We start from the raw sequence: 14877 nt of genomic DNA, 5'->3' as shown, positions 1-14877 counted from the left end.
AAATGTAAATACAGCTGGAAAACATGCTGTTTTTTCCCAACAAAAGTTAAGAGTGGATTTGTAAATTCACAGATTCAATGTCAGAAAAGGGTATGTCCTGTATTGGACAGCAAAAAGTACAAATGTATACAAAAAGTTATCTTCAAAATCAAGTGTGTACGTGTTGTTACTGTGAAACCAAATGTCTTATTAATTTACTGATACTACCAGCTGCCGTAAAAAAAAAATCTGCTTCAAAGTGTCTCAAGTGTAGTGATAAACACTTTTTGACCTTTAAAATATGCAAAACACATCTAATTGGGTGGGATTCAAGAAGCTAAGGAGCAAAAACTGGACTCAGTTCAACAAATGATACGTCAGGGGCCATTTTGTTTTTAGTTATTTAGTCCGCTTGTATTTGAGTTGTACAGGTTGTCGGTCACAATAAGAAGTTTGGAACTTTTCTCTTGGTTGGTCTATTTTTTTCCAATCACAAACACCTGGCATTTCAACTGGGGTGTGTAGACTTGTTATAGACTTCCTCTCAGGTTCACCACTCACTGCTGGGGCAATCTGTTACTTTCCAGACTAACTCATGGGATTGGCTTTCCACAAATTTTTTATGTATTATGTGGCGATGTTGTAACACAACTAGTCTGCGTATCCTCTCTTGTGACGTAACACACTAATTTACAAAAACAGCCTGTCAACCTGACTGCTTGTGTGAGAAGCCAACCCATGAGAAGTGTGTATTTAGTTCCAGACCGCAGCCCGTCGAGGCACGCTAGTGCACTGATTACATTTTGTCAGGTAGTAAAGAATGACTACGCTCTTATCAGTCCCATCTCGTGGTCTGCGCTCGGGCCGCGTCCCCAGACGGGGGACTGCAGAAAACACGGGTCGCAGATGGAGTGGATAAAGTCCAGGCCGTGGTGTGTCAGTGGGCTTGTGGCCCCAGCAGGAGAAGCCTTCCCTGGGGCGGGGATGGAGCCCGGCCTGGGTCAGCTGGCTCGGTGTTCCATGACTGCGGGGGCGGGGAACAGGAGGGGGCATTGTCTGTGCATGTATGTACATGGAGGAGTGTGTGTGTGTATGTGTGTGTATGGGAGGTTGTCTGTCTGTCCTTAGGCTTGGCTGGACAAGCACACACACGCTCTACAACTCTGACACAAGATCCCTCACACACTGAGGGGGTTGTTAATCACGGCTGAAAGAGATATTACGCTCAAGTGTCGGGAAAAATGACACAAAGTGATGTGTGAGTAAAAATACTGGCAGTGGTAGTAGTCAATTAAGGAAATAGAAGAATGTCAATACACTCACCAGTCGCTCCATTAGTTACCAGCTCAGATTTTGACACCGTCTGGGAGATATTTACTTAACTATGTTTATTATTATGTTAGTAGATTGCACTGCCTCATGCTAAGAACAATTTTTTTTTAAATATTTTGGTTACCTTGTTGTGAGTGCTGCAAACTACAGCCACAATAATAAACCTAAAGCAGAACCTCTAAGGTTGTAAACACAGTGTTTTGTTGATATATATATATATATATATATATATATATATATATATAAACAAATAACGTTCCAATGAGAAACAATTGAAATAGAAATAATCCGTTCCAGTACTGCGTACCATCGTAAAACCTTAATTAACTCAACAGGCAATGTTTTAAGTAACATTCTTAACTGTCACGCAAGTATAAAATACAGGATAATAAAAGTTAAAAAGTAGTAAAATGGGTACGAAGTAACATGGAGGATGTCTGAAGGACATATGCAACAATGTGCACAGCGTGTGCCTGGAAGGCCAGTCTCTTCACATTACCGCACAACACAGCTGACTTTGCAGTATGCAGTAAATTCTATGCTTCTTTGATATTTAATTATCGATGCTGACTTATTTTTGCTTTAGCGATACTGTAGAAACGTGTAACGATTTTTGTTTCTATAAGTCTTATCGCCATTATCACACTGCGGCAAAAAATCTAAATACTAAATTAAGCACCACCACCACAAAAAATAATAAAATAAAATAAAATAAAATAAAATAAAATAAAATAAAATAAAATAAAATAAAATAAAATAAAATAAAATAAAATAAAATAAAATAAAATAAAATACAAGTCATGAGTTAAATACATGAAAACAAAACACTCGGAGGGTGCTGATTGGTTGATACAAGGAACAGGGCTGACGAAAACGTAGTAAGTTGACAAGACATAGACAAGAGAAAGAAAAACATTACAGAACAAAACTAAATCTAATTTAAACAAAGTAAATCGGGATTAATGACATTTTCCATCTTCTGCTTCTTTTTTTCTACAAAGCTTGTAACAGATATTTACTTGAGTAAAATCTTGGAATTAATGTAAAAATCATCAAATGAAACATATATTTAGGATCAAAGACTGTGTATTTGATTGCTAAATCGAATTATTCTCCTGTAAATTACAACTGTTGAACAAAATGATCAAAATTGACTCAGCCATCTGTTTTCTCATAGAAACAATTCTCAAAACTTCGCGCTTCCACGTTTAATCTCCAGAGTTAACGCTTTCATTTTGACAGCCCCAAAAATTACTTTATATTATATATATCTTTTGATTGCGCTCTTATGTTGGCTCTCTCGTACCAGTGTCGCCCAACAAAATGCCCCAAACTCCCAAAATAGAATTAAATATAAAATCTAACCAATCCATCTCAACTACAAACTGGTGTCAACCAACCGGCCGCTGCATATTGATTCCTCGGGGCATGCGTGAAATGCAAATACAGTTCCAGCAGCTCCAGAACCAGCCAGTGACTCACAGGGTTCAGACTACCAGCAATTGGATCGGCCCGTTCTCACTCTCGCACACACGCACACACTACAGTGAGTGTACAGTACATGTGAAACGCACCCCCGCGGCCCCTCCCTCTGGTCAGATTGGACACCTCCTGATCGTTTCGACTCTTACAACCCACAAATACACATCGCCTCTGCTGAGGCAGCCAACTCTCAGGCGTTGGGGATCTCCCTTCACACACACACACAGTCACTAAAGATGAGCAATGTTCTGGAGATCCTAAGCCAAAAGGTTGCCGGGTAACTATAACGCTATAAAAACACACACACAGCCACACAAAAAGTTTTAAGATGACAAAAAAGTCTGACATTACAGGCATTTGAGACGCCCTGACTGTCGTGTGCAAAACTTTCCGGAAAATCGGCTTGTTTATTTCCTGGGGATTTGTCTCTGGGCGGCGCAGTCTGTCGCAGGTGTTGTTCAACAAACTATGGGAATTCCATAATGACATAACATATCATTAGGTGAAATAAACGCCAAAGTGCGTGCTGCTTTTCAATGTAGCATCCTTTCTCTCTGTAGAATACACGTTTTCATCACAGGGGTGAACACGAGGGCACCGTGCAGCTGTTTTTAACGCGTTCAATGGACTTTTGTTTACCAGCCGAGCTCCTTGATCCACTTTGTCAACATTTCTCTTTCTCGCGCGCAGCACCCGTCAAACCTGCACCTCCAGGTTGCTCTCAGCGATGAAGCCGATAGCTGCCGACCTGCATGAATACCTTGTTGTTGATCATGCGTGCGCGCTAATCCTTGTCACCTGATTGTGTTAGTTGCTGTGTTAGTTCTGCAAAAGCCGACACGCAGGCCACTTCTCGGCACGATGACGAGAGCGCTGTCTGTCTTCCTGTAAATGAGCAAATAGCCAACTTCTCTTGCCAAATAATTGGTAATATCATTTAGTGTTTAACAATTGAGGTTGATGATTGAACAAACAAGTGTGATTTGACAACACTTTATTCATAATAGTTGGACAACTTTTTTAACTTTAAGATTAATTCACGTAAAAGGATGACTTTTCCTGTAAAAAAAACCCAACAAAAAACTAAAGCTATTTCTTGTATTTAATTTACTCTAAAAATCTTGTCTGTTAATATTACACCTTTTACTAGTCAACTTAAGACATGTAAATTATGTAAAATGACAATTTTCCCCTCGCAATATTGTGGGAACATTATTCTGGTTAAATTACAACTTTTTCAAATTACAATTTATCCATGTCAAAGTATGTAAAATCTTTTTTTTTCATTAATTATAATTTTTTTCTCAAAATTTAAAACTTTCTCTCAATATTCCAACTTTATTCACATTTTCCAATTAAAAAAAACAAAGTTTTTTTCCCCTTAATACTACGAACATATGAAATTTTTCTTTTGCTTGTGATATTATTTTTTCCTGATATTTCCTACTTTTATTTTCTAATGTCATATTAAAAAAACAAACAAACGTTATTCTTGTAGGATCACAACATTTTTCCTCATAATATTACCGGTGCAAATCCAGCGCTGCATGCGGTCTCAATCTGAGGCATGTTAGACCGGGTGTTAGTAATTTCGTAGACACGCCCAATGTATTTAAGAAAAGAAAGAAAAAGTGATTTGCGCCATTGTGGTAATGAACAAAACCAACTTAATTCACTGCCAATCAATGCGGCTCTTCTCAGAAAAGGACTCAGTGATTGTAACTGTATCATTGCCACTGCACTGACGGTGCAGCAACATTTTTTTAAGGTCTAATATCCTCTCATACATTTACAAAGGTACCCCCCCAACCCCCCCGTCACTGGTAAGGTAAAGCTATAACTTTTAGATCACATGAGAAGCCCATTATTTTTTTCTACAGGTCATATTGAGTGCCATCTTCATATGTGATACATGTTTTTATCGATTTTTTCAAACTCTATTTTTAAGCGTGATATTCAGCAGTAACTCCCTTTTCCTGAAGTCTCCAGTGTTCTTATCTTACCTTTACCACATATGCTTCTCATTGGCTAAGATGGCCTCATGGTTAGGGGTCATAGCGCTCCCCCGTTGCTTTGGTATGCACTTGACAGAAAAAATTTGTTTGATGAAGATGGAGATTTCTTTTAAACACCTAAAACAACACAATTAAAAAAAAACTACGCATTTTTGCCCTGATAAAACTTTACTTGAGATGTAACCGAAGAAGGTAAGCTGGCCTTTTTACCCTAGTGATGCAGTTGGTATAAACACAACAACACGAAAACAAAGAAACAAAAATATATGAGTCATATATATGAGCACCTGACAAGAGAAACACAAATCGAGGTGGAGTGAACGGTTGAAAACATCGCATGGCCGAAGGGCAGCTGGTTCTAAAAATACACGTGGAAACGTTGAGTGTCACCCTGAAGCTTCATAAAGACTAAAAACCGTTTGCACAAATGCAGGCTGCTGCTTGCATCGATAAATTAAGGATGGGTTCTCTAATTTTAGAAAGACGACCTGTTGATGACGTCTCTGACTCTTGTTTTCTCACATCGTCGCACTTGTTGCTGCAGACGTCCTCCTTGCCTCCCCAACATTAGCCGCGTATATGCTTGCGCGTCAATGGAAAAAAAAAAAAGGTCACATGGAACATCAACATTGTGCGTGATGACTTGGAGATGAAAGGAGCTCAACTTCGTAATATGCTTCTATTGACTCTAGCGGATCACAGATTGCATTTCAAATGGCGGCCTTTTGTCCAGCCGATCTTTGCCATTAGAGCCAGCTTAGGCTTGTTAACACTTGGCATTGTTTCATGCTCACATGGACAGCTTGTCACCCCGACGCCCTCTGCCTTTATCCCCGGCCCCTTTGGCTCATAGCGGCTCACTCTCACAAGCTGCTGCCTCTCTGGCACCACAAAGGCACGTCTTCTGACACCCCCCCTTCCTTTACACGCATTAATCTGCATACAGGTGGTCTTTCAATTCACACACCGTGAGGCACACTTATGCTAAATAGTGCTCCATGTGTTCACAGTGAAGAATAAACAGAGCCGAAGTACTCGCACTCTGTATTTAAGTCAAAGTAAAAACAAAGTGGTCAAAGTGGAAGTACTGATTCAACTTTTGTACTTTGAACGCTGGAATATAAGTACAGAAGTAAACACCAGTTTTACTGTCGCTCCCAGTTGTATAACTTGACATTTAAAGCAATTTCCCACTTGTATTAACTTACATGGTGCTCATAATTGGCAAAAGAAAAAGAAAAAAAAGCACCTTACATGTTGCGCATTGTTCCTTAAGAACTAGCTATCATCAAAACAACATGTTCCTCTAGCTTTGCTAATGTTGTGAAATGAGTAACAAAAAAGCTCGATTAGAAAATACTGTAATAACAACTGAAAAAGTCCACTTTCCTTGTATGTGTGTGTGTGTGTTTTTAGTTGTATAATTTGTGAACGACAAAATTTTGGTAAAGCTAAATTAGGTTGTGGATGAGGAATATGTTGCTTCTCTATTTTTTTATATATACTGCAGAATATATAAATATATAAAATTACACTTTATTGTGAATAAATAACACTTTGTGTCCACTATCAAATCAATATGCAATGTCTTAGCCTTTTAACATATAGCACTGATAGCATTCTGCCCACAATGGCCAGCGTGCTTTGCATTGTGGGTTACCGGTTTCTATGGGGAATGTAAATAATGCACAGCACACGAGACAAGAACGGGAACGTGATTTAAGGGTGTACTTAAAACTTTTTGCGGTGTGGTTAATGCTGGCTGGCTGGGACTGGTGCTAACTAGCCGTCGTTAGCTAGCCAGTATTAGCTAGTTGTCGCGGAGAGAAAGCTGCGAACTTCTCGCCGCCTTCATCTGCATCCAAGATCAAAGTTAGTTTATTAATTGTCTTTTTTTATTATCTGCACTTATGTTAATACATTTTGGGTGATGATAACTTTGCTTTACAAATTTGCTTTATAGGACGGTAGATTTTGTCAAACCAAACTATATCACAAACACAACTGCCGTCCTTGTGCTGCTCTGTGATGTCGTTTTTTCACCCAAAATTTTTGTGCATCGCCCAATTTGTTTATATTTGTTTCATTTGTTTAATAAAGAAAGACATATCGTAATATATGAATACAAACAATATTCATACAGAATGTAAAGACATAAACTGGTTTTATAAAATGTAAGCTGAAAGTCATGTGTGTGACATTTGTTTACAGTGCAGTTTAATTAATGTCCGAAATTGCAACTTGTAAATAAATATTGGCTCGCAACATAAAGTAACTTTAAAAACTTAAAAATTGGGAAACTTGTAGGTTAAGGTACCACTGTGCATGAAAATTCAACTAAGAACAGTAACATAATATTTTTACTCAGTTACTTCCCATCACTAGAAATACACGATCTGTGCTTTGAGTATGACACCAGAGTCGTGCCTAACAGTGCAACACATTCATCCATATGTAGATAAAGTTGAAAAATGTTGCGTGTTCGCCGTCGGGGGGTAAATGAACGCCCCCCCCCACTCTCATGGGCTAACACTGTCTCACTATTCAGACCAAAGGAATTATTAACCCGGCTAGTCAACAGACACACTTTGCTCGTTCGCTCCCTCCCCGCCACTCCTGTCCTCCTTTCCGTCTCCTGGGGACTCCTACACATGCTCATGCACAAACACACACACTCGAGCGCACAAAAGCACCAATACAGTCCCAGTGAAATATTTAACCGCACTGCTCGGCTGTCATTTGTTCTGCTGCATCTCCCTTCGCCTGCCCTCCTGTCTGTTCTCTCGGCTCATCTGTTGTTTCTGCTGTCGCTCCATCCTTTCCTATTCATCTGTTCACTCAGTGGTCAGAACATACCAAGTACATCTCACACAAGCTACTTTCCCATTCCAATTGTTGCCTTTTCGGCTCTATTGTTTTATTCAGGCCCGTGTGGACCAGATTTCTTCGTCTTCTCTTCTTTCCCGAGAACCTCAACCTCAACCTCAGGCAGTGCATTTGTCAAGAGAAAATCCATTACCCTCCTTCATCCTTCCTTTCTATTGTCCTCTGTTATCTTTCTCGGCGTCTCTCTTGTTCCCTCCTCTCCGCACATGCTCCTGGCCTCGGCCCTATATTCATTACCACAGTGCTAATGATCCCAGATGGACCGACATCACCTCGATGTGGGGGGCGGGAAGGGATGGGGGGGTCGTGGCGGGGTGGTTGGGGGGAGTGCGAGTTGCCTACATGGTTGTGCGTGGGCCACTCATGGATCCCGATATGTCTACTGTATGTGCGCATATGTTGTCAATGATATGCATCGCTTACACCGTCTGTCAGCAACTCTAAACTCTTGCATGAGTCACAATCGCTGTAGATTCAAACGAAGATGTTCTGAATTTTAATGGAAAATGTCGCTGCACATGGGTATGCTCATCACAAAGTCAAATGAAGCCATAATTAAAGTGAGAAATGTCTGAATATTTGTCAAAAAGACAGTTGATGTCAGTTTATTGCAAATCATCAGCATTCTCAGCAGTTATGTCTGGGTGTGCCACAAGGCTCTGTACTCAGCCCGATAATACCCAATACATTTATATTCAACGTTTACTCACAGTTAAGATAAATTCATAACATTAACAACAGACAATATTTTCAATATTAACTCATTCACTCCCAGCCATTTTCCCTGAAGCAACCCCCTTCACTCTCGGCTGTTTCACTGGATTTTTGTAATGCCCACATAATATTGTGTTCTATTGCTATAAAAACATGAAAGATTAGAGTCTCTTCTTTCATCAGAAAAAAAGTATATTTCTATCTGTTTCCGTTTTGCAGCAATTAGTATTAGAATATAGCTAAGTTTCATCATTATTCACAAATCTGTTTAGAACTGTGGGCGAATGAGCTTTTTTCAACATGGCCCTGGTTAAACTCTCTTTTGCTCTAATGCCACCGTTTTTGTAATAACAACCATTTCTTTAACCGTTCTCTGCAGAGAGGCTGCATCAAAGCCTTCTGTATGCTCTAGCATACACCCCCCCCCCATAAAAAACACATAAATACGTCGTTGGGACACGTAAAACATTTAAAATAGAACATATTTATACGTTTTTGGGAGCAAATTAGTTGAGTACTAAATCAATTTATAGAAATACCCTATAAGTAAGTATTTCATGTAACAAACTACTGTATAAATAAAATATCCTTCACAAAAATGGCTGAAGCAGATTAGTTCATCATAAAGTCAAACAAAACCAAAAGGAAATGGAAAATTTTCTTCATATTCATCAAAAATTATTTATTGCAAATAATTATCAGCCCTTCTATGTCTGGGTGTGCCACAAGGCTCTGTACTCAGCCTCATAATATTCACTACTGTACATTTAAATATTACAAAAGTGAGTACAAGCTTAAGTTAGCATTATGGAAATGTCATTTTAAATAATATCATACTACAAAAAGATCTTACATGAACAAAAAAAAATATTTATACCTAGCCCAGTGCAAGCCTCTTAATATTATATTAATTAATCTTGTCCATTAAATGTTCGTGAATGTATCACATTATGACCTCATTTTACAAATTGTACATCAACATATTGATCTGCAACCGTAACCCTACAATTATTCATTAAAACAGATCCTCAATATTTATCCACATTGATTTTGCTTACTTCAATTTATTATTTTGCACTGATAAATAGAACACAGCACAATCAGATGATAACCTCCATTGATTATTTAACAGAACCCAAACAATGTGGAAACATAATTATGCTATAACCCCTGGCTTTGTTTTTAACATACATGGCGAATTCTATTCTCATGAAACCAAAATACTGCGATGTTAGTATCATTTCTGGAATGTGTCTAAAATGATATTGCTCAAGGCCAAAGAAAGTCCAGAGAAATGTTAGACATGAAAGCATTTGACCGGCCCGTAAGGATCTCAGTCCGTGACCTTGCCAAAACACCTTCAAAATGACGTGGAACAAACACAAACTGCTGTCCAAACATAATCCCAAAAACATCAGCACCTGCCCTCATAAATTGCTTTTAGGGTTAAACAAATCCCCCGAGACATAATTGTGCAAACTTTGTTTTGGACGTTGCTCAGCTATGTAGTAATTGCATTACGTCTGACTTTAATGCATTAATTCACCAGGGTAACAACCCACAAACACGCAAGATATGCTAACAGTTTATTTGTATAGACCCAACGGATCAACACACGGACCAGCCAAGATGTTAAAACCTCGCCGCTAAACTGCATGCGCCCACACACGCGTACACTCACACTTGCTAAGGTTAGACTGTTACAGGTGCAGGGGCAAAGTGCATGAATGTGTGTCATGGATATGGTAACATTCTTGAAATGCATACACACAGTCACACATTGCTTGACCCCTTCCAAATATAGTTTAGAACATCCTCACTTGTAGATTGAATCCCAGTTTACCAGTGGTGGGCGGTCAGGGTCAGTAAGGCCTTCTCCACTGGCCAAAAAACTATCAACAACTTCCAACCTACATTTACAATCTAAATTAGTTTCATGAAATGATATTCATTTATTCACAACAGCAACATTTGTCTTAATTTGGTAGCATATGTTGTGGCTACACTGATTCTAGTGTATGTGGATGTTACTTAATAATAATAAAAAAAAAAATCTTCTAATTTAGACACATTACAGAGTTGAGTGTTGTTAGCAACCTTGCCAAATTTGAATGATTAGTGGTCAGGCAAGCACGAAGCCTCTGTCTACTGTCAAATGGACTTTTTGAAGAAGAAAACAGTTTCTCCTTCCTCACTTTTACGCCGTTTTCTGGGCGATTTTTGTGCACTAATGGCTGATAACGAGGTGCTCGAAAGTAGCTGGGCCAGTAGACAACCCTAAGGGAAAATTCATTTTCAGGGTGTAGACATACAGTAGCTAGCTAGCTAGCTAACGGCATGTTGCTATTGTGCCAGATAATTGTTGATTAAGGCATTTAAAGGTGTCAAGTCAAATATCTTCTTAATAATTTGTGGAATATGAATTAAGCAGTAATTAAAAATTAAAAATAGAAGAATAATGCAAATACCAGTCAATCCAATTTACATACATCAAAATAAAATTAAAATAAAAATTATAAACAAACAAACAACAACAATTAGTTTTTTGTTGTTGTTGTTAGAGATTTAGAATAATTGTCAATCTCAATAAAAAATAACTTAAATAAAGGTTTCAAGTTTAGGAATTTACATTTATGGATATAAAATGTTCCCAATAAGAAATACAAATTAAGCAAAGTTAACAAATTTTTTTGGTTCTTAGATTAAAAAAGGGTAACAGAAGGCGGCCATTTTAACACTTGCTGTCGACAAAAATGACATCACAGTTCCCAAAGGGCTCATCTTGCGTACGTCACATGACATGGCAGTATCCTACAAGACAAAATGGCCGCCCCCTGAAATGGAAAGGGTTTTGCTAATCAGTGCCGTATTTAGACTGATGGGGACGCGTAGAACATATTCCTAAAGAAAATTTTTGACTTCAAGTGTCTTCCCTCACCTGAGTGGTTATCTGGTGCAATGGAGACATGCAGTAAACGCCTACTGAAGGCCCACCACCGCATTCTACACATTGCCAAAGTTTCCAACTAACTTTTAATCAAGTAATGTCTTTTTACTATTGTACATCTGTCTTGCCTTCAATTTTATTGTCCCTTTGTTTTGTTTTTTGTTTTTCATCACAGCCTCCTGTTCTTCAGTATTTATTCTCAATGCTTAGTTCTCAATTTCAGTCTGGCACTTTCCATATCAGGGACAGTCCTTGTTCCACTTTACACTCACGCACCATATGGACAAAAAAAAGAAGAGATTAGTCTCTTTTGTAATCATTACTACCTGTTTTCTTCGTGCCTGTTGACCAAAAATTTGAAGGTTCCACTTGAATGAAACCTGTATGTGCAATTACAGGCATCAGCTCATCCAGCAAGCCAATTCCACCCACGCTCAACCTCGTAGCCACACACCTACGATTATTATGCTTCCTTATACAAGATTTCAAATACTGCAATTGCTTTGAAAAGTGCATAAGATACAAACCAAAATCCCACTTCCAAAAGATATGTGCTCACAGAATGGAAAACGTGAACTGAGTATCTATCTATCTATCTATCTATCTATCTATCTATCTATCTATCTATCTATCTATCTATCTATCTATCTATCTATCTATCTATCTATCTATCTATCTATCTATCTATCTATCTATCTATCTATCTATCTATCTATCTATCTATCTATCTATCTATCTATCTATCTATCCATCCATCCATCCATCCATCCATCCATCCATCCATCCATCCATCATTAAATTAGATCATTTCTAGAGTGTGTTGTCATAAGGACCGTTACCGTAGTGATTTGAGGCTCGCACCAATAACATTGTTTGGGGTTGTTGCAACGTTTAGTTGAGCAACTGAACAAAGGAAAACCAAATGGATGTTCTAAACTTGTAATGACTTGCATTTCCATTTTAAAAATGGATTCTCCAACTCATCTCTGACTCAAAGTCTTTTGTTAACAATTCTTTTCACTTATTAGACTCGTTTTGAGAAGTGGCTCAAAATCTTACAAAATAATAATAAAAAAAAAATAATGCAGTTCACAGTTTGGAGCTATTACAGTTTTTCTCCATAGGTTTGGCACATTTCCTGAAACTGGGATGACATTTTCAAAATACCATGGAAAAATCCCTAAACGACCTTACAATTGGTCTCAACTGAAGGGCATTTCTCATTGCTTTCATCAAATTGCCAATGTCTTAGAACATGTCTCAATTGCCTCAGTGGATCCGTGCTAATGGTTGTGTACATTTAGCCTTCAGTTAGCACAATCCGCCCACATTTAGCACATTTTCCAAATCTTGCTGACCGAGCTGGATTAGTTGTTTTTCAGTCTAATGGCTATCCTCTCCAAAACACGTCAGCAGGATTTCAGTGTGTAAGGTCATAATATGCAAAATCATCTGTTTAATTGTCAAAACGTGAATTTCCATCGTGGCCATCTCATCAGGGCCTGATTTACAACCCATCCAAGGATGCTCATGGAGCTACTACCCCCATACTCTCCTTTCCTCAATCACCTCTGGTGTGGTTGAGACATCCACACCATTTTTTTCCCTCGCTGCATTGCAAGGGAAAATATCCGCTGCGATGTAGATGAACACCTTTGGCCAAACAGAGAGCAGCGTATGGATGCCCAAGAGAATGAGGATGATGGCCAACAGGGGGAAGGCTAGTGAAAGTGTTACAGTAGTTGGTTCTTCATTTACGCTGTGTGCGAGATATGATTTTAGCTATTAGTTTTTCATAAACATACAGAATTTGGCTTACACTTTCTTTTGCTACATTCTAATGTGTAAGTAGTGTGAATAACAACTGTTGCAATTTATTTGACTGTGTGTCAAAGCGCAAATTTTGAAAACTGCTCTTGTAAAATCATTTCCCCACCCTTAGTTTTACATATATAATTGTATTTTGTTAGCTGTTGTGAGAAAACATCTAATGATTTTGACTTGTGGTGCTCACAGAATGCCAAAGGGACGATGCATTTTGGGGGCACTGACCGCTTGTGCTGTTTTGGGAGACATATGAGCTTTTGCAGATGATCCAAAGAGTTGTGAAAAATCATCCAAGTTATTTTTGTCCAAAGAACTAAATGAATGCAGATGAGCCAAAGCAATTGAGAAGGATCTTTGCAGTTGTGACTCTTTGTTTGGGAAAGGAACTTGGAGTGAAGCATGCGTGAGCGGTTTTGGGATAGATATGTGCTTTTGCTAATGAACTGATAGGTTGTGCACAAATGTAAGTCTGTTTGGCCAAATGAGCTTGCAGTTTTGAAAATGTCATCTCAGTTTCAAGAAATGTGCCAAACCTATGGAGGAAAACTGTAATGCACCAAAATATGGCTCTTCATTTAATAACGTTTTTGAGCCAATGCACATAGTTTACATTATACACTCATGTCAGATAACTTAAACTCTCTTGTGTAATTTTGCTTAACCATTTGTAGTTTTGCTGCTCTGTGAAAAATCCTTTTTTTTCACTTTTATGTTTTTGGGATGAAACTGAATGCAGACATCAATTAACAAAACAGGTGCTATTTTTTCCTGTGTCTTATTATTTTTCATTAAGCTGTATGCTAACAGTGGTTAATTTTTTTTAAACATATTTTTTGAAAAAGTGCCCAATCAAAAGTTTTATGTGAGTGACAGTGTTAAAATGTTAAAAAGATATTTCCATGATTTCCAATGAGGAAAAATTGTGTCAAAATCCAAACAAATCAGACCAGCTGCCAGGGTCGTTCCACTGTATGTTTTTCCGCCCGTCTGCCCAGCATGTCTGTCATGTTTGTGGAGCATATTTCAACAGGCTTCTGACATTTCTGGGGTTTGTGGTGATAATGGCAACAAAAAAAAAAACGTCCATTCACAAAATTGAAAGTACAGTAATGCTCAACTTTTCCTCTGCTTTATGTCTAACTTCACGGTAAAACAATTACTAGGCGTTTCAATGGTTTATAGCGCAGATGTGCAATATCCATAACATGTTCCCCGTGGGATATTCCGCACCTGATCATGTGAGGGTCATCCACACATACTAAGAGGCCTACTTGACTTGAGTGATTTATTGACAAGCATCCACTGAAATAATCCAAGAGTCCTAAACTGTGCGTTCACTTGGCTGATGACAGCAGGTGATGGCCCGTCGGAAGGTCGCATTCGGAGTTAAAACAGGCAGAGAGAAGAAAGTTCAGAGGGTGGTCTCATCTCAAGTTGAAAACTGCTCACAGATGGCGTTTGACTCAAAGACAGTGATTGAGTATGGCACACACAAAGAGATGTTCAAAGAGGCTTTTGGGATTGGGAAGGATGTTTTGGTTTTTTTCTTGAGAGGGAGGTCCTGATCTCCTCATTCAAACAGAATGTTCTTGTGTGATGTGGGACCGTGTTGGATTGTCAGCGAGGGTGTAAGTGCACAACCAACATGTGTTCATGTGTTGGCCCTGCGCCCCGCGCTACGCCCTCAAAAAAGAC

This window comes from Leptonotus elevatus, chromosome 6 (assembly GCF_054856555.1).
Source record: "Leptonotus elevatus isolate MCC_2025b chromosome 6, RoL_Lele_1.0, whole genome shotgun sequence".
NCBI lineage: Eukaryota > Metazoa > Chordata > Actinopteri > Syngnathiformes > Syngnathidae > Leptonotus > Leptonotus elevatus.
This window is presented reverse-complemented; position numbering follows the sequence as displayed.